Source organism: Bufo bufo, chromosome 1 (genome assembly GCF_905171765.1).
Source record: "Bufo bufo chromosome 1, aBufBuf1.1, whole genome shotgun sequence".
Classification (NCBI taxonomy): Eukaryota; Metazoa; Chordata; class Amphibia; order Anura; family Bufonidae; genus Bufo; species Bufo bufo.
Window position 1 is genome coordinate 764059887 of NC_053389.1, and position 26091 is coordinate 764085977.

General features: G+C 44.8%; 1 protein-coding gene across 1 annotated transcript in view; it reads left to right on the forward strand.

The window, feature by feature from the left end:
- Positions 1 to 378: 378 nt before the first annotated feature.
- LRRC8E (leucine rich repeat containing 8 VRAC subunit E) overlaps positions 379 to 26091 on the forward strand; it is a 60908-nt gene continuing 35195 nt past the window's right edge. The window contains exon 1 of the mRNA XM_040414680.1: positions 379 to 488. The gene's annotated coding sequence lies outside the window, so the exon portion shown is untranslated. The remainder of the gene's footprint in view (positions 489 to 26091) is intronic.

Here is a 26091-nt window from a genome sequence, read left to right on the forward strand (position 1 = left end):
GTCCGTTCTGTGCTGAATCCGCGCCCAGAATGGAACTGAAAATAGGTAGGAATGAAAATCCTCACTGAAAACACATGGAAAAAAAACCATAGCGCAGATTCCCTATCAGGTTTTTTTTCAGTCATGTGAACTGAGCCTAAATGTGCTGCACGTCATTAAATGATGAGGGGCAAGACACAGACCACGGACGGTGCACACAGAGATACCATTGGCCTCACTGCCCACTCTGATACCACTGTGGGGGGTGACCCTCCTCTCATGGAGCTGGTGTGTGCCCGCTGCCTATACACAGGGGGTACAGCGCCGAGCACACACGTAGCCGCCCCAATCACCTCAGAGGTGTGCAGCCGGCCCCGCCCTGCCTCACTCCTCCTCCTCCTCACAGGGGATCCCGGGACCTGAGCACGGCCCCCTCCCCTACTCCAGCTGCAGCATGGTCCCGGCCGGCAGAGGATGAGGGGCTGCTCTATGAGTGCGTCCTGAGCCTGGTAAGTACTAACACGTGGACGGGGGGGGTTGGAAGAGGTACCGCTGCCCACCGGAGGACCCCTCATGTGCAACTCCATGGCTGTGTGATCGCCTCTCACCTGTGCTGAGTGCAGGCGTTTAGGACTACAACTCCCACGGTACAGCAGGAGTAGTTGTCTTAGTATAGTAATACTGGAGCAGAGTGACGGTGCAATCCAGGAGAAGTGGATGATGGTGCTAGTAGTACTGTATGGGTCTTAGTATAGTAATACTGGAGCAGAGTGACGGTGCAATCCAGGAGAAGTAGATGATGGTGCTAGTAGTACTGTATGTACTAATGACTAGTAATCCAAGTAGATATATTTATTACTTATTTGGATAGCGCCAGCATATTCCGCAGCGCTGTCTCCAGTAGAGCTCACAATAATTCCATGTCCCTTGGTCTTTGGAGCGTGAGAGGAACCCAAAGGAACACAGGGAGAACATACAAACTCCATGCAGATGTTGTCCGTGGCTGATGGAGTAGTAGTTGTGGTATTGTATGCATATAGGTAGCTAATACAAAGGAGTATTAATCTAGTACTGTGATCAATGCCGTAGTAACAAAGTAGTGAAATAGTATTATAAAAGCTGTAGTCAGGGGTGGTAGTCAAATTCTTAACAGGTTCCCTACCTGGGAAACATAACTAGTACCACACCCCCATGATGTCGTCATTGTGCCTCTTGTGTCCAAGCGGGGACAGTTTTAGACAAATCGTGGACCCTGGAGTGATCAGCCAGCCCCCAAAGGTTGTACTACAATATAATCGCATATACAGTCAGGTCCATAAATATTGGGACATGGACACAATTCTAACATTTTTGGCTCTATACACCACCACAATGGATTTGAAATGAAACGAACAAGATGTGCTTTACCTACAGACTGTCAGCTTTAATTTGAGGGTATTTACATCCAAATCAGGTGAACGGTGCAGGAATTACAACAGTTTGCATATGTGCCTCCCACTTGTTAAGGAACCAAAAGTAATGGGACAGAATAATAATCATAAATCAAATTTTCACTTTTTAATACTTGGTTGCAAATCCTTTGCAGTCAATAACAGCCTGAAGTCTGGAACGCATAGACATCACCAGACGCTGGGTTTCATCCCTGGTGATGCTCTGCCAGGCCTCTACTGCAACTGTCTTCAGTTCCTGCTTGTTCTTGGGGCATTTTCCCTTCAGTTTTGTCTTCAGCAAGTGAAATGCATGCTCAATCAGATTCAGGTCCGGTGATTGACTTGGCCATTGCATAACATTCCACTTCTTTCCCTTAAAAAACTCTTTGGTTGCTTTTGCAGTATGCTTTGGGTCATAGTCCATCTGCACTGTGAAGCGCCGTCCAATGAGTTCTGAAGCATTTGGCTGAATATGAGCAGATAATATTGCCCGAAACACTTCAGAATTCATCCTGCTGCTTTTGTCAGCAGTCACGTCATCAATAAATACAAGATAACCAGTTCCATTGGCAGCCATACATGCCCACGCAATTACACTACCACCACCATGCTTCACTGATGAGGTGGTGTGCTTAGGATCATGAGCAGTTCCTTTCCTTCTCCATACTCTTCTCTTCCCTTCCCATCACTCTGGTACAAGTTGATCTTGGTCTCATCTGTCCATAGGATGTTGTTCCAGAACTGTGAAGGCTTTTTTAGATGTTGTTTGACAAACTCTAATCTGGCCTTCCTGTTTTTGAGGCTCACCAATGGTTTCCATCTTGTGGTGAATCCTCTGTATTCACTCTGGTGAAGTCTTCTCTTGATTGTTGACTTTAACACACATACACCTACCTCCTGGAGAGTGTTCTTGATCTGGCCAACTGTTGTGAAGGGTGTTTTCTTCACCAGGGAAAGAATTCTTCGGTCATCCTCCACAGTTGTTTTCCGTGGTCTTCCGGGTCTTTTGGTGTTGCTGAGCTCACCGGTGCGTTCCTTCTTTTTAAGAATGTTCCAAACAGTTGTTTTGGCCAGGCCTAATGTTTTTGCTATCTCTCTGATGGGTTTGTTGTGTTTTTTCAGCCTAATGATGGATTGCTTCACTGATAGTGACAGCTCTTTGGATCTCATCTTGAGAGTTGACAGCAACAGATTCCAAATACAAATAGCAGACTGGAAATGAACTCTGGACCTTTTATCTGCTCATTGTAATTGGGATAATGAGGGAATAACACACACCTGGCCATGAAACAGCTGAAAAGCCAATTGTCCCATTGTTCATTTCATTTTAAATCCATTGTGGTGGTGTATAGAGCCAAAAATGTTACAATTGTGTCGATGTCCCAATATTTATGGACCTGTATAATCCATTCAGTTGGGGAGAGCTGCAGAGCTGAACTCTAGGGCTTTCAAGGTCATTGTGAGGTTCTTAAAGATCAGGGGCACAAGCCTCATAAGGTACACGTGTACTTCTCCCCATCCATACAACAAATAACCTAGATTATCAAATTATGTAACAAAAAATAGATTACCGCCATACTGTTATGGAAAAAAATTCACTATACAAAGAACGATGTCTCTAATGGTACCGCTATACAAGGCACAGCATGACTGCTACATAGTGACTGATAAAACAACCGTACTAGTACTGAATAAAACGCTATACAAAAGTCAGTATTACCGCCCTATACTGTTCTGTCTATACACAGACTGTATTACCGCTGTACTGTTCTGTCTATACACAGACTGTATTACCGCTGTACTGTTCTGTCTATACACAGACTGTATTACCGCTGTACTGTTCTGTCTATACACAGACTGTATTACCGCTGTACTGTTCTGTCTATACACAGACTGTATTACCGCTGTACTGTTCTGTCTATACACAGACTGTATTACCGCTGTACTGTTCTGTCTATACACAGACTGTATTACCGCTGTACTGTTCTGTCTATACACAGACTGTATTACCGCTGTACTGTTCTGTCTATACACAGACTGTATTACCGCTGTACTGTTCTGTCTATACACAGACTGTATTACCGCTGTACTGTTCTGTCTATACACAGACTGTATTACCGCTGTACTGTTCTGTCTATACACAGACTGTATTACCGCTGTACTGTTCTGTCTATACACAGACTGTATTACCGCTGTACTGTTCTGTCTATACACAGACAACTTTGATTCCTAGTTTTTCCTGCATCGTTTTGTTATAATGCCTACCTACACAAACTAGCCACCCCTGAAAAAATGTTCCACAGTCCTCTATCCTAATAAAATCAAGGGGTTTTCCTGGATTATTAGATCTCAGTGAGCGCTTAGGCCTCTTCCTAAGTCAGTGACGTCGCCGCACATGGGTCGCGTGACCTAAGTGCGGCTCAATTCCAATGAAGTGAATGGGGCTGAGCTGTAATACCAAGCATGGCCACTATACAATGTACGGCGCTGTGCTTGGTGAGCATCTAGGAGGGCTCCAACTGGTGATTGGCAGGGGTGCTAGGAGTTGGACCCCCGCCAAACTCATATTGGTGTAATAGGCCAGGCCCCACACAGTAACAATGCCCACCATAGTGCCCATACACAGTGAGAAGTGACTTTTGTGCCCTCACATCATAGTAACGCAGCCTTTATGCCCTCTACAACGGAATAAATGCCCTCTTTGTGGCTCCTAGAAAATAATAATGCAATAAAGGTGGATATTTTTAATATGTGGGGGGGCAGCAAGGTGATTATTACTGTTTTGGAGGGTAGCAAAGGGGTATTTTTAAACTTACCCCCCTTTCTGCCCCAGAGCAGTAATGGTCTCCTTTGTGCCTCCATACAATAAAATTGACCATGTTGTGCTGCCTAGTATATAACTACCATAGTGACCCCTCAGCTGTAATAGTGCTGCCTCATAGTTTATTATGCCGTGACCCCCCCCCCCCCACTCGTTAGAAAAAAATCAAAATATTTACACGTTAATCCATCCAGATCAACCAACGAGTGGCATGGCCGAGTTCTGAGCCTGTGCAGTCAGTTATCTGGCGCAAGTCAGTGATTGTCAATGTGCTGCCTGCGGAGGGACACGGGCGTCCTGAGCGCTGCTCTGCAGTCTTCTTGGCCTAAGGCAGCCTCTGGCCTAGAGAATAGCAGCAAAGGGTGTGAGGTTTCCTGCCCTGCTGGGCGTCACGTGTATCAGCGTCAGGCCTCATGGATAACGTCTGTAGGTCCCTTCCACACATGATAGACCATGTCCTATTCTGGCGTGCTTTAGCGCTGCCCTAACTGTTTTACCGGCTAGGGCAGCGCTAAAACCCGCCCATCAGTGGCAGTGACGTCACCAGGCTTCCTGGCAGCCCCATGGAGAGCCCGGTTCGTCACCGGAACTCCTGAAAATGCCTTTGCCCTGCGCGATTTAGTGCATGGCAAAGGAGAGCATCGGAGCATGAACTGCTCCGATGCACAAGTCAGGGGGGAAATGGAGGTATGTCCGGGTTCAGCTCTGAACCCGGACAACCCCTTTAAAGGGGCTTTCCAAGATTTTTTTATATTTTTTTTACTGATAACCTATCCCCTGTATAGGTCGTCAGTATCCGATTGGTGGGGGTCCGACACCCTGGACCCCCGCCGATCAGCTGTTTGAACCGCGGCTTTCTGCTTTTCCTAGGCTACTGACGATACGTTCATCGGTCACGTGGCCTAGGAGCAGCTTGGGCCCCATTCAAGTGAATGGGACTGAGCTGCAATACAAAGCACAGCCACTATACAATGTATGGCGCTGTGCGCTCAAAACAGCTGATCAGTAAAAAAATATATAAAAAATTTGAAATCTTGGAAACCCCTTTTAAGTTAACTGAAAGTGGGGATTCGGGTCGGCATCCTGTTTTTCCACGTTTCTCCGGATCGGCCGCTGTTTTGATAACCTGATCTGGGACCCTGTCGGATCTCACCTCTAGCAGTAGTAATGGACATGTAGTAGAGCAGAGGAGTAACAGATAAGGCTACTTTCACACCTGCGTTCGGGTGTCCGCTCGTGAGCCCCTTCAAACGGAGCTCACGAGCGCTCACAAGCGGCCCTGAACGCATCCGTCCAGCCCTAATGCATTCTGAGTGGATGCGGATCCGCTCAGAATGCATCAGTCTGGCGGCGTTCAGCCTCCGCTCCGCTCAGCGAGCGGACACCTGAACGCTGCTTGCAGCGTTCGGGTGTCCGCCTGGCCGTGCGGAGGCAAGTGGATCCGTCCAGACTTACAATGTAAGTCAATGGGGACGGATCCGTTTGAAGATGACACAATATGGCTCAATCTTCAAACGGATCCGTCCCCCCTTGACTTTCAATGTAAAGTCTGGACGGATACAAACGTCTGCATTATAGGAGCGGATCCGTCTGAGCAGACATCAGATGGACCCGCTCTGAACGCAAGTGTGAAAGTAGCCTTACACATGGATTTCATCTGTAAGGGTCCCCTCACACAATTGTGTCTGACTGTTTTTTGGGACACCTTTTTTTTGCTGCTCTTTTTGTAGCACAAAAAAGTTGGCTAGTTCCTTTGGCTCCTGGTCATGATCTCTCTGTTGGATGTTTCCGATTACACGTGTTACATGTGCTCCCGTGCTCTTACATGTCACCCGTGTTCCTATGTAAATATCTTACCTAAGAGTCTAAACAATCCGCCAGTTTCCTGTAGACGCAGACTCCTGTAGAACTAGGAGCGTCCGTCCTGGGATCTGCCGAGTGACAGTCGCCTTCCATTGGAGTCTCACAAGAGGTGTTCAGAGCCACCAAAAGGTGCCGCAGAACCAAACTTATGACCCAAAATTGTCATTTCTTTCATAGAAGTTGACTGGACACTTCCACGGGTGACAGAAAGGGGTTGTTGTTTTTTAAACTCCTTATTCATAGAAAACTTTTTTTTATTTTTTATTTTCCCCTCTTTTTCATTCAATACTACTGAATGTTAACCCCTTAGTGACCAGCCTGTTTTGGGCCTTACTGGCAAAGCGTTTTTCTTCCTTTTTTTTCATCGTCTCGTTCCAAGAGCTATAACTTCTTTATTTTTCCGTCTATATAGCTTTATGAGGGCTTGTTTTTTGCGGGACAAGGTGTAGTTTTTAATGGCGCCATTTTGGGGTACACGTAACTTTCTGATTAACTTTTATTAACTCTTTCTGGGAGGGAGATGGGGAAAAACAGCAATGCTGCCACTGCGTTTTTACGTTTAAAATTTTACGGTGTTCATTTTTCGGTATAAATAACATACCGTAATATCTTTATTCTCTGGGTCAGTACGATCACAGTAATACCAAATACATAGTTTTTTTTTTAATACATTTTTGCAATAAAACCTTTTATTTTATATTTTTTTAAGAATTATAATTTTTTTTTTTTTGCATTGCCGTGTCCCAAAACCCATAACTTTTTTTCTTTTTCTTTCTATGGAGTGTGTGGGGGCTTGATATTTGCGGGACGACTTGCATTTTTCATTGGTATCATTTTGAAGTAAATGGCGCATTTTGATCGCTTGTTGTTAAGTTTTTTTTCTGTGGCAACTAAGAATAAATTTTATTGGCAATGCTATTCTGACATTGACCAGCAGGCTGCGCCAGAGAGGCGCAGCCTGCTGGAAATTACTGAAGGCTGCTCTGGGGCCTACATCAGACCCCAGACAGCCTTCACACACATCGGCACCCCGCGATCGCATTTGCGGGGTGCCGATGGGAGACAGAGGGAGTCCGCTTCCTCTGTCAGCACTTTATATGCGGCGGGCGCCATTACCCGCGGCATGTAAAGTGTTAAACAGCCCAGATCGGCACTCCTGCTGGTCCGGGCTGTTAGAGCAGGGCCACGGCTCTCATGTGAAAAGGCTGCTGCCCAGCCTAAGGCCTCACGCACACGACAGTGAAAAGAAACGTCCGTTAAGAACGGACACACTGTCAGTTTTTCATGGCCATTTTGCATCAGTGTGTGCATCCATTTTCTGCCGGTGTGTCCGTTTTTAATGTCCGTTAAAAACAGACATGAAAAATGGATGAATTTGATTGGCAGTTATTTCTACACCCACCCTTCTGAGAACACCCACAGGATGGTAAAATAATGTCCCCCATAGTGTAGGATTTTTATTTATTTTTTGCTGCCCCCAGCTTTAATAATGCCCCCAATGTAGGGCCCAATCTTAAATTATATCCCCCATAGTGTGTGGTTTTTTTTTTTGGTTTTTTTTTAGGGCCCCCAGCTTTATAATGTCCCGCAAAAAAAAAAAAAAAAGAAACCCTCACCTTATCCACTTGCTTGCGCTGCAGCAGACAGAATGGGACCTGCCGAAGGTGCGCGATTACATCACTGCGCACTCCCACGTGGTTACGTCACCGCGCAAATCGCAGGTCCTTCGGCAGGTCCTGCTCAATGAAGAGACTGCCGCACCGCAGCAGTTTTTTTTTTTTTTACCCCTGAATGGCCTGTGTACCGTTTTTAACGGCCGTTAGACGGGTGCACTCCTGTCAATCGGCCGTTAAAAACGGTCCCATTGATTTCAATGGGGTTCGTCCGGCCGTGAAAACGGCCAAAAATAGGACATGTCCTATATTTGGACGGACGCTATTCACTGGCCGTTAAAAGAACGGCCATGTGAATAGCCCCATAGACTTTCACTGGTCACACGGCCATTTTTCACTGTCGTGCGCATGAGGCCTAAGGCCCCTTAGGTGACCGCCGTAAAAACACAAATGGGTGGTCACTAAGGGATTAAAGACAAAATCTTATCCTTGTGAAGCAGTCAGCAGAAATGATAAGACCACCTAATCAGTGATGGCGAACTTTTTACAGACCGAGTTTCCAATCTGTAATCCAAAACCCACATATTTATCGCAAAGTGCCAACAGGGCAATGTAACCTGAATACTACAGTCCAGTATAGTATATCCTCTATGTACTTTATCACTTACCTATAATAGCCTGTCTACATTCAGTGCGCTGCCTGTGCTGTTCATAGCGCGTCCTGCGCTGATGAATAGCAGGAAAAGTCTAAGCCATACTGGTACACCATATACTTTTTCCAGGGTGCGGGTGCCCACAGAGCAGCACGCCTGGTGAGGAGAGGGTTAATGTGTGTGTAATACATAACAGAAGCGAACAAGGACGAGCCACACGCTTTACTGCGCCGTACATGCCGGGACAGGCCGTGCCTACAGTCCGGAGCACGCTTTGCGATAATCGGGATCATGTAGGCTTGTGTCGCGAACGGTTCTGCCGCTTTCCAGTGTACTTTGTGTTTGAATTCCTCACTATTTTTAAGATCTGTTTGCTGTCAGTGAATGAGAACATTCTTCTTTTACCTGTCCAGACCTGACATTTCTCACAGCTGGAGCTTTGCTACAGCTGTCTATTCTAGACAATCCTCTGCGAACCACACTGGATGCAGTTGTAACAAATCCTCAGGCGTGATTAGTCTTTGGAGACTCCAGATCTAAACCAGAATATTGGCATTCGCTGACTGCAAACAGAGATCTTGAAAATGGTCAGAAAGTGAAACCTAACAGATTTAAGTACAGTGCCTTTTAAAAAGTATTTATACCCCTGGAACTTTTCCACATTTTTTTCCCCAAAAATTAGGATTTTATGTGATAGACCGACATAAAGTAGCAAGTATGTGTGAAATGAAAAGAAAATGTTACATGGTTTTCAAAAAATTCAATACTTTGTAGGACCACCTTTTGGCTGCAATTATATCTGGAAATCTTTTGAGGTATGTCTCTACCAGCTTTGCACATTTTTTTTGCCCATTCTTCTTTAGAATGGATGGAGAGCGTCTGTGACCAGCAATTTTCAACTTTTGCCACACATTCTCAATGGGATTTAGGTCTGGACTGTGACTGGGCCTTTCTAACACATAAATATGTGTAACACCCCAGAGTTGTGTTACTACACGCCTCTACCACGCTACTATCTTCTAAGAGCCTTTATACTGTCTTCAGATGTAATTTATGTTATGTCCTCCACAAATGTGCATAAAACTATGTTAAATGCAATTGTTCATGTAATTTGCCTGGCTACCAGCAGGTGGCAGCAACACATTGGCAAGTACGAGTTACAGTTTAGTGTATCTGAGCTGGAATGGATTATTCCAGCTTAGCTCCCCCCTCTGTGGAGATTGGGCTAGTCCCTTGTCAGTAAAAGCAAAAAAAGGAAGAGACCACTGTGGTACTCAGCAGAAGTGGCCAAAATCATTAAAAACAAAAAGATCGCATTTAGGAATTATAAAAAAAAAACTAAAAAAAAAACGAGGATGACAGGCAAATTTATAAGATTAGGCAGAGAGAGGCCAAACAAGTTATAAGAGCTTCTAAAGCACAGGCAGAAGAGAAATTAGCTCAGTCAGGGGAAAAAGGCGATAAGGCATTCTTCAGATACATAAATGAAAAAAGGAAACTAAAACAAGGAATTACAAAATTAAAAACAAAAGAAGGAAGGTATATGGAAGAAGATAAAGAACTAGCTGACTGCCTCAATGAATACTTCTGTTCAGTTTTTATGAAGGAAAAGGACCTCAGTTAGGAAAGAAGACTAATGTGTCTTTACAGAGGAAGAGGTTCTAAGTCAGCTGTCTAAAATTAATACAAATAAGTCACAGGGGCCTGATGGGATACACCCAAACCTATTAAAAGAGCTCAGCGGTGAACTAGCAAAACCATTAACAGATTTATTTAACCAATCACTGGCAACAGGAGTCGTCCCAGAAGATTGGAAATTAGCAAATGTTGTGCCCATTCACAAGAAAGGTAGTAGGGAGGAATCGGGCAACTATAGGCCAGTAAGCCTGACATCAATAGTGGGGAAATTAATGGAAACCATACTTAAGGAGAGGATTGTGGAACATCTAAAATCCCATGGATTGAAAGATGAAAAAACAGCATGGGGTTACTTTAGGGAGATCATGTCAAACTAATCTTATTGATTTTTTTTGATTGGGTGACTAAAATAATAGATGGCGGAGGTGCAGTACACATCACTTATCTAGAGTTTAGTAAGGCTTTTGATACTGTCCCACATAGAAGGCTTATCAATAAATTGCAGTCTTTGGGCATAGACTCCCATATTGTTGAATGGATTGGGCAGTGGCTGAGGGACAGACAACAAAGGGTTGTAGTCAATGGAGTATATTCAGACCATGGTCTTGTTACCAGTGGGGTACCTCAGGGATCTGTTCTGGGACCCATATTGTTTAATATCTTTATCAGCGAAATTGCAGAAGGCCTCGATGGTAAGGTGTGTCTTTTTGCTGATGACACAAAGATTTGTAACAGGGTTGATGTTCCCGGAGGGATACACCAAATGGAAAAGGATTTCGGAAAACTAGAGGAATGGTCAAAAATCTGGCAACTAAAATTTAATGTTGATAAGTGCAAGATAATGCACCTGGGGCGTAAAAACCCAAGAGCAGAATATAAAATCAGTGATACAGTCCTAACCTCAGTATCTGAGGAAAGGGATTTAGGGGTCATTATTTCAGAAGACTTAAAGGTAGGCAGACAATGTCATAGAGCAGCAGGAAATGCTAGCAGAATGCTTGGGTGTATAGGGAGAGGCATTACCAGTAGAAAGAGGGAGGTGCTCATGCCGCTCTACAGAGCACTAGTGAGACCTAATTTGGAGTATTGTGCGCAGTACTGGAGACCATATCTCCAGAAGGATATTGATACTTTGGAGCGAGTTCAGAGAAGAGCTACTAAACTAGTACATGGATTGCAGGATAAAACTTACCAGGAAAGATTAAAGGACCTTAACATGTATAGCTTGGAAGAAAGACGAGACAGAGGGGATATGATGGAAACTTTTAAATGCATAAAGGGAATCAACAAGATAAAAGAGGAGAGAATATGTAAAAGAAGAAAAACTGCTACAAGAGGACATAGTTTTAAATTAGAGGGGCAAAGGTTTAAAAGTAATATCAGGAAGTATTACTTTACTGAGAGAGTAGTGGATGCATGGAATAGCCTTCCTGCAGAAGTGATAGCTGCAAATATAGTGAAGGAGTTTAAGCATGCATGGGATAGGCATAAGGCCATCCTTCATATAAGATAGGGCCAGGGGCTATTCATAGTATTCAGTATATTGGGCAGACTAGATGGGCCAAATGGTTCTTATCTGCCGACACATTCTATGTTTCTCTTACTGCAGCAAGGGAGGGAAAAAACTGTTAGAACCAGATATAGTTTACCCCCTGCATAGGGAAGACCGCAAGGACCTAGTCTCGGCTGAGACTTGGTCATATGCCCAGTCTGAGCACCTTCAGCTCTGCTGGATGAAGAAAGCAGAAACTACAGACAACCTCCAGTTCCAGGAAGAAAGCATCCCCTGAGAATCCATCTGTGAGATAAGTCCAGAGTCCTAGGAGAAGCCAATTCCTCCTCAGCTAGTCTGTCCCCACACAGCAGAAGGTACCAGATAAGTGCAGAAGCTAATCCTGACAGTTACAGAGCTACCAAGCAGACGTCTGTCCTGCAAGCTCCACATTTAAAGCAGAACTACTCATTCTTGCCAATCATTGCCAAAACCTGCTGGGACCAAGAGACCAAAGCTGTATACTGCATGGATGCAAGTTATTTCAAGTAAAGCAAAATTTGAACTTCATCTAAAGGTCTGGACATCATTTATTCTGCCAAGTTCCTCTATTACTCCTACTATCACTACACTAGGGCTGCAACGATTAATCAACATTATCGATAATATTCGATAACGGGATTCGTTTTCGACTATTCTTGTTATCGAATAATCGGCCGATTTGTTGCTATGCGGGCGGCAGCGTGTAAAACTTACTAGTACACTTCGTAGCAGGCAGGAGGCCGGGCGGCGGCAGCGTAACTCACTACGTCACGCGCCTGCTCCTCCCACTTTATGAATGATGGCACAGGCGCATGACGTAGTGAGTTACGCTGCTGCCGCCGCCCGTCCAACTGCCCGGCTTCCTGCGATAGTTTAATACTAGTAAGTTAGGGTTTGGAGTGATTTTGCACTATAAGTAGTTTAGCATCCCCTACTTGATGGATATGATTAGGTGAGCAGGGCCCAGTGTAATAGAATACAGTGACTGCACTGGGCCCCGCTGCTATTAAAAAACCCGAAATGCCAGCCACCACCCCTGTATTGGGGGTCATTCACAATCACTACACAGGGACACTGTTATGGGGGGAATCTGTGGATGACACATGTGCCATCCACAGATTCCCCCCCCCCCCCCCCATATAACAGTGCCAGCCATCCAAAGATCCCCCATAACAGTGCTGCCAGCCATCCAAAGATGCCCCCATAACAGTGCCATCCACAGATGCCCCCATAACAGTGCCTTCCATCCACAGATGCCCCATAACAGTGCCATGATTGCCATCCACATCGTCGGAACGTCTCTTCTCTGCACCCGGTAACATAGCGTGTAAGAAGAGAGCTAGCCTAAGCCCTGACCATGTGGACATGTTGTCTTTTTTACATTGTAATGCAAAAGTCCTAAAATTGTTTTAATATGGCCTTTGAACATACTTTTTAAAGTAAAATCATATAAACCCCTTTTTTTTTTGTCATTTTGGTGTTTTTTCCTGATTAATCGATGAAATTATCGACAACTAATCGATTATTCAAATAATCGTTATCTGCAGCCCTACACTACACTCAAATTTATTGCAAGTGAGCCAGGAGTCCGGCCGTACCCAGGTAGGAGACACCATGACACAACTACCACAAAACTATAGGGACATTATAGGCCATTACACCACTCTGGCATTCTAATCTGGGACGTGCATAGGGCCCTGGGATAGCACCCTGCGCACGCTGCAATTGGCGTCACGACAAATACAGAATATAACCTACCCGTACCTGGCCACTGCATATGCTATGACCTAAACTATTCCATTGTAGTTCTGGCTGTATGTTTAGGGTCGTTGTCCTGCTGGAAGGTGAACCTCTGCCACAGTCAAGTCTTTTTCAGCCTCTACCAGGTTTTCCTTCAGGATTGCCCTGCATGAGGGTCCATTCACACGTCCGTAAGTGTTTTGCGGATCCGCAAAACACGGACACTGGCAATGTGCATTCCGCAATTTGCGTAACAGCACATCGCTGGCACTATAATAGAAAATGCAATTGCAGAAAAGAATAGGACATGTTCTATTTTTTGCGGAAACGGAAGCACGGATGCGGATTCGTGAATGCAGACAGCACATTCCGGCCCCATTGAAAATTAATGGGTCTGCACAAGTTCCGCAAAATTGCGGAACGGATGCGGACCCATTTTGCGGACGTGTAAATGGACCCTTAAAGGGATTCTGTTACCTAGATTTTAGCTACCGAGATTTTCACATCACTACATCAGTCTCCACAATTTAGTTTAAAATGTACTACTCTTACCCCCATCTGTCTTGTCATTTAGGGTAAAAATCTCTCTTATTAATATGCAAGTTACCTTATAAGGAGCCCAAGGGGATGTTTCTCTATCTGTTGGAGCCCAGCCGCGCCCATTATTTCAGAGCCCAGCAAGAAGTGCGCAGACAGCTGGCGCTTGCGCGCCTGCTTCCGTGAAGATGCTGCCAGGACACCGTGCGGGCCCGGACCAGTGTAACCAGGGTGCATGCGTGAGATTACAGCGCACTGAAACATAATAATAAGCGAGGAGAGGAGTGAATAATTAACAGAGGGGCGTTGCTGGGCTCCGAGATGATGGGGCGTTGCTGGGCTCCAACGGACAGAGAAACATCCCCTTGGGCTCCTTATAGAGGTAACTTGCATATTAATAAAAGCGATATATTATTTTTTTTTTTACCCTAAATGACAAGACCGATGGGGGTAAGAGTAGTATATTTTAAACTAAATCGTGGAGACTGATGTAGTGATGTGAAAATCTCGGTAGCTAAAATCCAGGTGACAGAATTCCTTTAAGTTCCATCAATCTTCCCATCAACTCTGACCAGCTTCCCTGTCCCTGCTGAAAAAAGCTTCCCCACCACATAATGCTGCCACCACCATGTTTCACAGTGGGGATAGTCTGTTCAGGGTGATGTGCATTGTTAGTTTTCTGCCGAAGCCCTGGACAGCTCCCTGATGCTGTGTGTACTATGCACAGGGCAGCAGGGAGAGTGTGAGGTCCTATTCACCCTGATAGAGCTCTATCAGGGTGAATAGGTCAAGGGATTAAAAGATCCCAGGTTCTGGCCCCTAAGAGGGGAAATGGTTATTAAATAAAAAGGAAAAAAAAAAATCCTCAAAATATTAAGTATAAATCAATTTTACATATAAAAGATATAAACAATAAATATTACATATCGCCACGTCTGAAAAGTCCAAACTATTAAAATATATTAAGTCCTATGCGGTGAGCGCCGTAACAGAAAAAAATAAAATAAAAACTGCACGATTCGCCATTTTTTTAAGTCACCTTGTTGCCCCCCTTCCCCCCCCCCCCCCAAAATTGGATCGGACTGTTCTATTATGGGCCGGACCTTCCATAAAATACGGAATTCACGGGGCTTTTTTTGGTTGTTTTATTTTTTTCGCGTGGTATCGAGTATTGCAATAATTTTTTTTATGGCATCGAAACCAAATCAAAATGTTGGTATCGAAACAACCCTAGATTGAACAGTGCTCAATTAGCTGTTCAGAGCTTGGGATATGTTTTTATAACCTAAGGCCGCATGCACACGACCGTGGTGTGCTTTGCGGTCCGCAAATCGCGGATCCGCAAAACACAGATGGCGTCCGTGCGCATTCCGCAATTTGCGGAACGGTACGGACAGCCTTTACATATAACTGCTTATTCTTGTCCGCAAAGCATGGACAAGAATAGGACATGTTACATTTTTTTTGTGGGGCCACGGAACAGAGCAAAGGATGCGGACATCTTTTGCGGCCCCATTGAAGTGAATGGGTCCGCATCCGAGCCGCCAAAAAGGCGGCTCGGATGCGGACCAAAACAACGGCCGTGTGCATGAGGCCTAACCCTGCTTTACAGTTCTCCACAACTTTATTCCTGACCTGTCTGGTGTGTTCCTTGGATTTCATGATGCTGTTTGAACACTAATGTTCTCTACCAAACCTCTGAGTCCTTCATAGAACAGCTGTAGTTATACTGAGAATATATTACACACAGGTGGATGCTATATTAGGTGACTTCTGAAGGCAGTTGGTCTCACTGGATTTTATTTAGGGGTATCAAAGTACAGGGGGCTGAATACAAACGCACGCCGCACTTTTCCGATTTTTATTTATTACAAATTTTGAAAGCCATGTATAATTTTCTTTTCACTTCACACATACTTGCTACTTTGTGTTGGTCTATCACATTAAAGTTTTTGAGTGTAACGTGAAAAAATTTAGAAAAGTTTGAGGGGTATGAATACTTTTTGAATGCACTGTATTAAGTGATGATACTGACAGTGGCAGGGATATGGCAACTTATTGGAAGTCTACTTCAATTAACCACTTAGCGACGTATGCCATACACTTACGGTGTCAGAGGAGCATGGAGCAGGTTTGGGCGAAGTGAACGATTTTTCTTTAAATCTAAAAAGCAAAAAAGTATTTTATTCAAATCCAATTTTGCATATAAAGTAAACAATAAAAAATAAGATATAAATGGTAAAAAAAAGTCTAAACTTTTAATTATAGAAGTAGATACAGTACAGACCAAAAGTTTGGACACACCTTCTCATTCAAAGAGTTTTCTTTATTTTCATGACTATGAAAATTGTAGATTTACACTGAAGGCATCAAAACTATGAATTAACACATGTGGAATTATATACATAACAAACAAGTGTGAAACAACTGAAAATATGTCATATTCTAGGTTCTTCAAAGTAGCCACCTTTTGCTTTGATTACTGCTTTGCACACTCTTGGCATTCTCTTGATGAGCTTCAAGAGGTAGTCCCCTGAAATGGTTTTCACTTCACAGGTGTGCCCTGTCAGGTTTAATAAGTGGGATTTCTTGCCTTTATAAATGGGGTTGGGACCATCAGTTGCGTTGAGGAGAAGTCAGATGGATACACAGCTGATAGTCCTACTGAATAGACTGTTAGAATTTGTATTATGGCAAGAAAAAAGCAGCTAAGCAAAGAAAAACGAGTGGCTATCATTACTTTAACCACCTCCGGACCGCCTAACGCAGGATCGCGTTCCGGAGGTGGCAGCGCTGCGCACAGTCACGCATATATGGGTCATCTCGCGAGACTTCCTGTGAACGCGCTCACAGGAACGGAAGGTAAGAGAGTGGATCTCCAGCCTGCCAGCGGCGATCGTTCGCTGGCAGGCTGGAGATGTGTTTTTTTTTTAACCCCTAATAGGTATATTAGACGCTGTTTTGATAACAGCGTCTAATATACCTGCTACCTGGTCCTCTGGTGGTCCCCTTTGTTTGGATCGACCACCAGAGGACACAGGTAGCTCAGTAAAGTACCACCAAGCACCACTACACTACACTACACTACACCCCCCCCCCCCCCCCCGTCACTTATTAGCCCCTGATCACCCCTGATCACCCCATATAGACTCCCTGATCACCCCCCTGTCATTGATTACCCCCCTGTCATTGATCAACCCCCTGTAAAGCTCCATTCAGACGTCCGCATGATTTTTACGGATCCACTGATAGATGGATCGGATCCGCAAAACGCATCCGGACGTCTGAATGAAGCCTTACAGGGGCATGATCAATGACTGTGGTGATCACCCCATATAGACTCCCTGATCACCCCCCTGTCATTGATTACCCCCCTGTCATTGATTACCCCCCTGTCATTGATTACCCCCCTGTCATTGATTACCCCCCTGTCATTGATTACCCCCCTGTCATTGATTACCCCCCTGTCATTGATTACCCCCCTGTCATTGATTACCCCCCTGTCATTGATTACCCCCCTGTCATTGATTACCCCCCTGTCATTGATTACCCCCCTGTCATTGATTACCCCCCTGTCATTGATTACCCCCCTGTCATTGATTACCCCCCTGTCATTGATTACCCCCCTGTCATTGATTACCCCCCTGTCATTGATTACCCCCCTGTCATTGATTACCCCCCTGTCATTGATTACCCCCCTGTCATTGATTACCCCCCTGTCATTGATCACCCCCCTGTCATTGATCACCCCCCTGTAAAGCTCCATTCAGATGTCCGCATGATTTTTACGGATGCACTGATAGATGGATCGGATCCGCAAAACGCATACGGACGTCTGAATGAAGCCTTACAGGGGCGTGATCAATGACTGTGGTGATCACCCCATATAGACTCCCTGATCACCCCCCTGTCATTGATTACCCCCCTGTAAAGCTCCATTCAGATGTCCGCATGATTTTTACGGATGCACTGATAGATGGATCGGATCCGCAAAACGCATCCGGACGTCTGAATGAAGCCTTACAGGGGCGTGATCAATGACTCTGGTGATCACCCCATATAGACTCCCTGATCACCCCCCTGTCATTGATTACTCCCCTGTCATTGATTACCCCCCTGTAAAGCTCCATTCAGATGTCCGCATGATTTTTACGGATCCACTGATAGATGGATCGGATCCGCAAAACGCATACGGACGTCTGAATGAAGCCTTACACCGGCGTGATCAATGACTGTGGTTATCACCCCATATAGACTCTCTGATCACCCCCCTGTCATTGATCACCCCCCTGTCATTGATCACCCCCCCTGTCATTGATCACCCCCCCTGTCATTGATCACCCCCCCTGTCATTGATCACCCCCCCTGTCATTGATCACCCCCCTGTCATTGATCACCCCCCCTGTCATTGATCCCCCCCCCCCCCCCTGTAAGGCTCCATTCAGACATTTTTTTGGCCCAAGTTAGCGGAATTATTATTATTTTTTTCTTACAAAGTCTCATATTCCACTAACTTGTGTCAAAAAATAAAATCTCACATGAACTCACCATACCCCTCACGGAATCCAAATGCGTAAAATTTTTTTGACATTTATATTCCAGACTTCTTCTCACGCTTTAGGGCCCCTAGAATGCCAGGGCAGTATAAATACCCCACATGTGACCCCATTTCGGAAAGAAGACACCCCCAGGTATTCCGTGAGGGGCATATTGAGTCCATGAAAGATTTAAATTTTTGTCCCAAGTTAGCGGAAAGGGAGACTTTGTGAGAAAAAAATTAAAAATATTAATTTCCGCTAACTTGTGCCAAAAAAAAAAAAAATTCTATGAACTCGCCATGCCCCTTATTGAATACCTTGGGGTGTCTTCTTTCCAAAATGGGGTCACATGTGGGGTATTTATACTGCCCTGGCATTCTAGGGGCCCCAAAGCGTGAGAAGAAGTCTGGTATCCAAATGTCTAAAAATGCCCTCCTAAAAGGAATTTGGGCACCTTTGCGCATCTAGGCTGCAAAAAAGTGTCACACATCTGGTATCGCCGTACTCAGGAGAAGTTGGGGAATGTGTTTTGGGGTGTCATTTTACATATACCCATGCTGGGTGAGAGAAATATCTTGGTCAAATGCCAACTTTGTATAAAAAAATGGGAAAAGTTGTCTTTTGCCAAGATATTTCTCTCACCCAGCAAGGGTATATGTAAAATGACACCCCAAAACACATTCCCCACCTTCTCCTGAATACGGCGATACCACATGTGTGACACTTTTTTGCAGCCTAGGTGGGCAAAGGGGCCCACATTCCAAAGAGCACCTTTAGGATTTCACAGGTCATTTACCTACTTACCACACATTAGGGCCCCTGGAAAATGCCAGGGCAGTATAACTACCCCACAAGTGACCCCATTTTGGAAAGAAAACACCCCAAGGTATTCCGTGAGGGGCATGGCGAGTTCCTAGAATTTTTTTATTTTTTGTCACAAGTTAGTGGAAAATGCTGATTTTTTTTTTTTTTTTTTTTTTTTTTTTTCATACAAAGTCTCATATTCCACTAACTTGTGACAAAAAATAAAAACTTCCATGAACTCACTATGCCCATCAGCGAATACCTTGGGGTCTCTTCTTTCCAAAATGGGGTCACTTGTGGGGTAGTTATACTGCCCTGGCATTCTAGGGGCCCAAATGTGTGGTAAGGAGTTTGAAATCAAATTCTGTAAAAAATGACCTGTGAAATCCGAAAGTGGCTCTTTGGAATATGGGCCCCTTTGCCCACCTAGGCTGCAAAAAAGTGTCACACATCTGGTATCTCCGTACTCAGGAGAAGTTGGGGAATGTGTTTTGGGGTGTCATTTTACATATACCCATGCTGGGTGAGAGAAATATCTTGGCAAAAGACAACTTTTCCCATTTTTTTTATACAAAGTTGGCATTTGACCAAGATATTTATCTCGCCCAGCATGGGTATATGTAAAAAGACACCCCAAAACACATTCCTCAACTTCTCCTGAATACAGAGATACCAGATGTGTGACACTTTTTTGCAGCCTAGGTGGGCAAAGGGGCCCATATTCCAAAGAGCACCTTTCGGATTTCACAGGATTTTACAGAATTTGATTTCAAACTCCTTACCACACATTTGGGCCCCTAGAATGCCAGGGCAGTATAACTACCCCACAAGTGACCCCATTTTGGAAAGAAGAGACCCCAAGGTATTTCGTGATGGGCATAGTGAGTTCATAGAAGTTTTTATTTTTTGTCACAAGTTAGTGGAATATGAGACTTTGTAAGAAAAGAAAAAAAATCATCATTTTCCGCTAACTTGTGACAAAAAATAAAAAGTTCTATGAACTCACTATGCCCATCAGCGAATACCTTAGGGTGTGTACTTTCCGAAATGGGGTCATTTGTGGGGTATTTGTACTGTCTGGGCATTGCAGAACCTCAGGAAACATGACAGGTGCTCAGAAAGTCAGAGCTGCTTCAAAAAGCGGAAAATCACATTTTTGTGCCATAGTTTGTAAACGCTATAACTTTTACCCAAACCATTTTTTTTTTTTACCCAAACATTTTTTTTTTATCAAAGACATGTAGAACAATAAATTTAGAGCAAAATTTCTATATGGATCTCGTTTTTTTTGCAAAATTTTACAACTGAAAGTGAAAAATGTCATTTTTTTTGCAAAAAAATCGTTAAATTTCGATTAATAACAAAAAAAGTAAAAATGTCAGCAGCAATGAACTACCACCAAATGAAAGCTCTATTAGTGAGAAGAAAAGGAGGTAAAATTCATTTGGGTGGTAAGTTGCATGACCGAGCAATAAACGGTGAAAGTAGTGTAGGTCAGAAGTGTAAAAAGTGGCCTGGTCTTTCAGGGTGTTTAAGCACTGGGGGCTGAGGTGGTTAAGAAATGAAGGTCAGTCAGTCAGCCGAAAACTTTGAAAGTAAGGGCTATTTGACCATGAAGGAGAGTGATTGGGTGCTGCGCCAGATGACCTGGCCTCCACAGTCACCGGACCTGAACCCAATCGAGATGGTTTGGGGTGAGCTGGACCGCAGAGTGAAGGCAAAAGGGCCAACAAGTGCTAAGTATCTCTGGGAACTCCTTCAAGACTGTTGGAATACCATTTCAGGGGACTACCTCTTGAAGCTCATCAAGAAAATGCCAAGAGTGTGCAAAGCAGTAATCAAAGCAAAAGGTGGCTACTTTGAAGAACCTAGAATATGACATATTTTCAGTTGTTTCACACTTGTTTGTTATGTATATAATTCCACATGTGTTAATTCATAGTTTTGATGCCTTCATAGTCATGAAAATAAAGAAATCTCTTTTGAATGAGAAGGTGTGTCCAAACTTTTGGTCTGTACTGTATCTCGCACGGTGAACGCCCTTTCTGAAAAAAATCTAAATCTGGGTCACTTTTTTTTTTTTTTTTTGGTGTCCATTATGTTGTAATCACCTAATGCTGTGAGTACAGTTTAGTAGACTGGCGGTCAGGAAGGAATGCACAGCATCATAAAGCATTATGATGCTGTGAGTTCACTTGAGTGGCGCAGTGTTCAGTCCAGGAAATACAGATGTCACACGGATCATGTTCCCAGGTCCGAACACGCCCATGTGAAACAGGCCATAATCTGGACAATAAAACCTATCTGCTTTAGGACTCATGCACACGAACGTAAGGGTCCCATGTTAAGGACCACAAATAACGGTCTGCAATGCACGGGCACTGGCCCTGTGCACCCCGTGCTGCAGATGCAGAGCCATTGACTTGAATGGGTCCACGATCCATAAGATAAGACATGTCCTATCTTTTGCAGTGTGGAGGCACAGACCCCAAAGCCCACGGAAGCGCTTTGTAGTATTTCCTTGGGCTACCGATCCGTGCCTCCGCTCCACAAAAGATTGGACATGTCCTATCTTTTGCTGTATCTTGCGGATCGCTGACCCATTCAAGTCAGTGGGTCTATAGCACAGAGTGTGGTATGCAATATGGGCACAGAGCTCTACGTTCGTGTGCATGAGCTCTTACAGTCGGGGGAAAGCAGCCTAATAATGATCATGTTCTAGATTTCCATATGTAGGTAATCGTGCACCTCCATCACAACATGTAAGTCACCTCAATGTTAAGCCTAAAGCCTCATTCACATTTCCATGTCTGTGCTCAAATCCGTAAGAAGGTGGTCAGTGAAGCTGTCCGTTAAGGATCCATGTGTAGTCCGTTTGTCTGTTTTTTGCTGTCCGTGTGCCCTCTGTGTTTTGCTTGCCCTGCACAGCTGAAAAATAATTTTCAAAGGATCTCTTTCTAATGTTCCGTGAAACACAGATGGCATCCGTGTTGCATCTGTGGCTTTCACGGACTATAATGGGTGTGATGGATACGTGAACATGAACGAAATAGAGCATGCATGTGTGCTAAAAACTCCGACTGCGCTAAAACACTTTTGTCAGAATACACACATTAAAGTGAATGGGGACCTGTGCTGTCCATGGAGAACATGTACAGTACACGTCCGTGGAACACGGTGTGAATAAAGCCTCATTTACACAGTCAGTGTTCGGTCAGTGATTGTGAGCCAAAAACCAGGAGCAGATCTTTTCCCTTATACCTTATGTCTGTGGAGGCTCCAATCCTGGTTTTGGTTTACAATCACTGATGGAAATCACTGATCAAAACACTGATGTGTGAATAAGGCCTTAAGGGTGTATTTGCCGCCCCCCCCCCCCCCCCCCCCCCCCCACCCCCCCCCCCCCCCCCCCCCCCCCCGATCACACAGGCCATTGTCGAGAGGGAAGCGTTCCCTCCCAGCAATCGCTCGTCCTCATCCTGTACAGCGATGTGCCGGCGGCAGATTGTAATTACGCAGCACGATCTGCCGCCGGCAAATCCTGATCAGATCTGGATTGCCCGATGACTATGCAATCAGTGGCAGTATTAGGCCCCTTGTAGACGAGCGTTTTTGTCACGCTGCGCAGCGCAGCTCCCGTCCTGACCTCCCAGCACTGACTGGGTCACATAGCATTATATTGATTTAGGATGATATGTAACCCTTGCAGTTCTGGAATGTATTGGATAACACTAACAGCATTATGTCAGCAGGCCGGGAGATGTTTTGCGGACTCGCAGCGTAAAAAAAGTTCATCTGCAAGGGGCCTTGCACTGCCAGATGATCACTAATGAGCGTTACTACGAACACTCGTTAGCGATCATCAGGCAAAAAAACTGTCCGTGTAAATATACCTTTTTGTTCAGCTCTATTGTTAATAACCCCAGACTGGAGGTAAATCTTAGTACATAGTACTTTTATATTAGGGAACTGCATACATAAGGCTCCTTTCACGCGAGCGAGTTTTCCGCGCGGGTGCAATGCGGGACGTGAACGCATAGCACCCGCACTGAATCCTGACCCATTAATTTCAATGGGTCTGTGTACATGAGCGATGTTTTATTGCGCATCACTTCTGCGTTGCATGAAAATCGCAGCATTTTCTATATTCTGCGTTTTTTTTTTTTTTTTGTTTTTTTTTAACGCAGCCCTGGCCCCGTAGAAGTGAATGGGGTTTCGGTGAAAAACGCATTGCACCCGGAAGCAAGTTACGGATGCAATGCGTTTTTCACGGATGGTTGCTAGGAGATGTTGTTTGTAAACCTTCAGTTTTTTAGCACGCGCATTAAAAACTCATCGAAACGCACTGCACTCGCACGGAAAAAACTGAACTGTACGCAATCGCAGACATAACTGACTGAACTTGTTTGCAAAATGGTGCGAGCTTCACTGAACGCACCCTGACCTAATCCGTCACGCTCGTGTGCAAGAGGCCTAACCGTTCCCTAATATGTTACTATCCGTGGAGCTGTTCCATTCTCAGTATGCCTAGCCGTGAAGTTTCTACACCTATGAAGGGACCTCACATGGGGTCTTTTTGAATGGGAAGTGGCTGATAACAGAGGACAATGCATGCAGCTGTAAATGCAACGCCAAGCATCCATGTAATTTCCATATGCAATAAAGGCTGACTATTAATGGAAAACCCCTGGGCCATTGTGGACCTCTATCCATCTTAGTGGTCACTGCAGGGAGTCTCTGATGGAGCTGACAATGGAGAACAATGCCTTAGCACAATGACTAATCCTCTACCTGGGGGGTGGGGAGATATTCACATACCTTTATCAGTGACTGTTCACACTGCGTTAGCATCCAGCAGTCCTTTGGCTCTGTCCGTAATCGTGTCATGTGGCTCAATGTAAGAACTGGACTCCGGGAGGGAATGTGGGTAGGTCAATATATAGCAAGTGCTGACCCCACAGCAACTGTGGATATGTATTATCTGCATGATAACATTATAGGAAAGCCATTTGTGTTCAGCGCTGTACTGGACACACCTGTTCATACACCTGTATGGTGCACTCTACTACTAGATCATCTTCATGGAGGCTAAAGGGATACTCCAAATGTAGCAACCTGTTATGACGTGCATCAGTCAGATAGGGGTGGTTGTTGACATTTTTGATCACCATGTGGGCACTACGTGTGGCATCGCCCCAAGTGCATGGACCTGTTAAGAGTGGGCGACCTCCCGGTTTCTCGTAGATCCCCTTTTATATGGCCCAAGGATCGGGCCAATTCCAACTATTTTCTGTTCCCGGTAATTGGCCTCCGATCACCGGAGAAATAAGCAAAACACTTGTGTGTCAGGTGGTCTTATCTTTCTTGTGGCACCTAAAATGGTGGTTTATCGGCAGTATATTGCCTGGTGTAACCAGGGATGTTCAGCCGACAATATGCAAAGTTAGTGGGTCAGGCAATAACTGCATCCGTCCCTCGCACTCTGCCTGGTGTAAAAGGCACTTTAAACGAGCGCCGACTGACTGGTATATCGCGGATCAGCGCTTGTTTATTGCCCGCCATCGGCCTGTATAAGAGGACCTTTAGGCAAGTTTCGCAGGAGTATAATATGGGCACATCTTCTGCACCCGTATTATGGCTTCAAATCCATCCCCAGCCATTGATCGTGTGACCTGAACTAATTGGATCCCTGTGATGCTGTCTGTTTGGGTCATTAGGGTACGGCCACACTTTCAGGTTTCCTGATGCAGTTTCTGAAGCCATCATCAGGAGTGGAGCACCTCCACTGATCAGCTGCTACTGATAACTACAGATCTGCTCCCATTAAAGTGTATGGCTGCAGTAACCAGCTCCATCCACTATGCTATGGATGGAGCTGTGGAGTTATGACGGAGACGCTCGAAAGTAACATCTGATCGGTGGACGTGCGGGTTGTTGGACCCCCAAGGTTCTGATGGTTTCTCCTGAGGATAGGCGATCAATATCAAAATCCTGGACAACCCTACATAATAATGCTTGAAACCCCATGATTTTAGTGGGACCACCAACAATTTTGTGTGTGTGGATGTGTCCAGACTTTCCCCCTGAAAGAGAAGGATCGGACTGATGGATTTCAATCCTGTTCTCAAGGACATAAGATGCCTCCAGAGGTGTCTGTCAGCAGTTTATGGCCCCTTTACATGGCACGATGGAGCAGACGATTGTCGGGAATGAAGCGTTCCTTCCTGATAATACCCTGCTCGTCAGTGGAGGAGACCACCACATTTACATGCAGCAATCCCCTCCATTGCTCGTCTCCATACAGAATCATTGTTTGCCGGTTGTTTAGACCCCATGATCTGTTGCTGGCAATTGATGATTTAGGTGACCGCACCAACAATCCTAGCTCTTTCCTCGGCAATTGGTGGCACCTTTTACACCAGCAGATAGTCAGTAGTCAGCATTCCTACAAACATTCACTAGCGATGATGTTCCTAAACATTGGGCAGTTTAAAGGGCCCTTCAGTCGCCTCTCCCTTTTTAAATACGTAAAGTCGGACGAGCCGAGCACGTGTGACGTGGCAGATGGAGTTTAGGAGGAATAGCTGTCTGCCCTGCTATTGTACAGACAGCTGTAAGGCCAGCTTTAGAATAAAGAAAGGGGAAAAAAAACAAGCCTAAAGTAAACACGTCTATAAGTCAGCCAACAAGGCAATCAGCAAACTCCTAAAACAAACACTAATACAGAAGTCTAGGTAAAATGCAGTCCATGTCATCATCTCCTGTAGGTTTGCTTGGAGAATGACTGAGGTGGCCATACACATTAGACAGAAGCGGATAGATGGTTGAGCCACCTTTAGAACGAACAATTTTCTGGTAGTTACATCAACAGTAGTTACATCAACGCAGCCATACAGATTTTAGTCCATATTGGCCGATATAGTCCTTCACATCAGCCATAC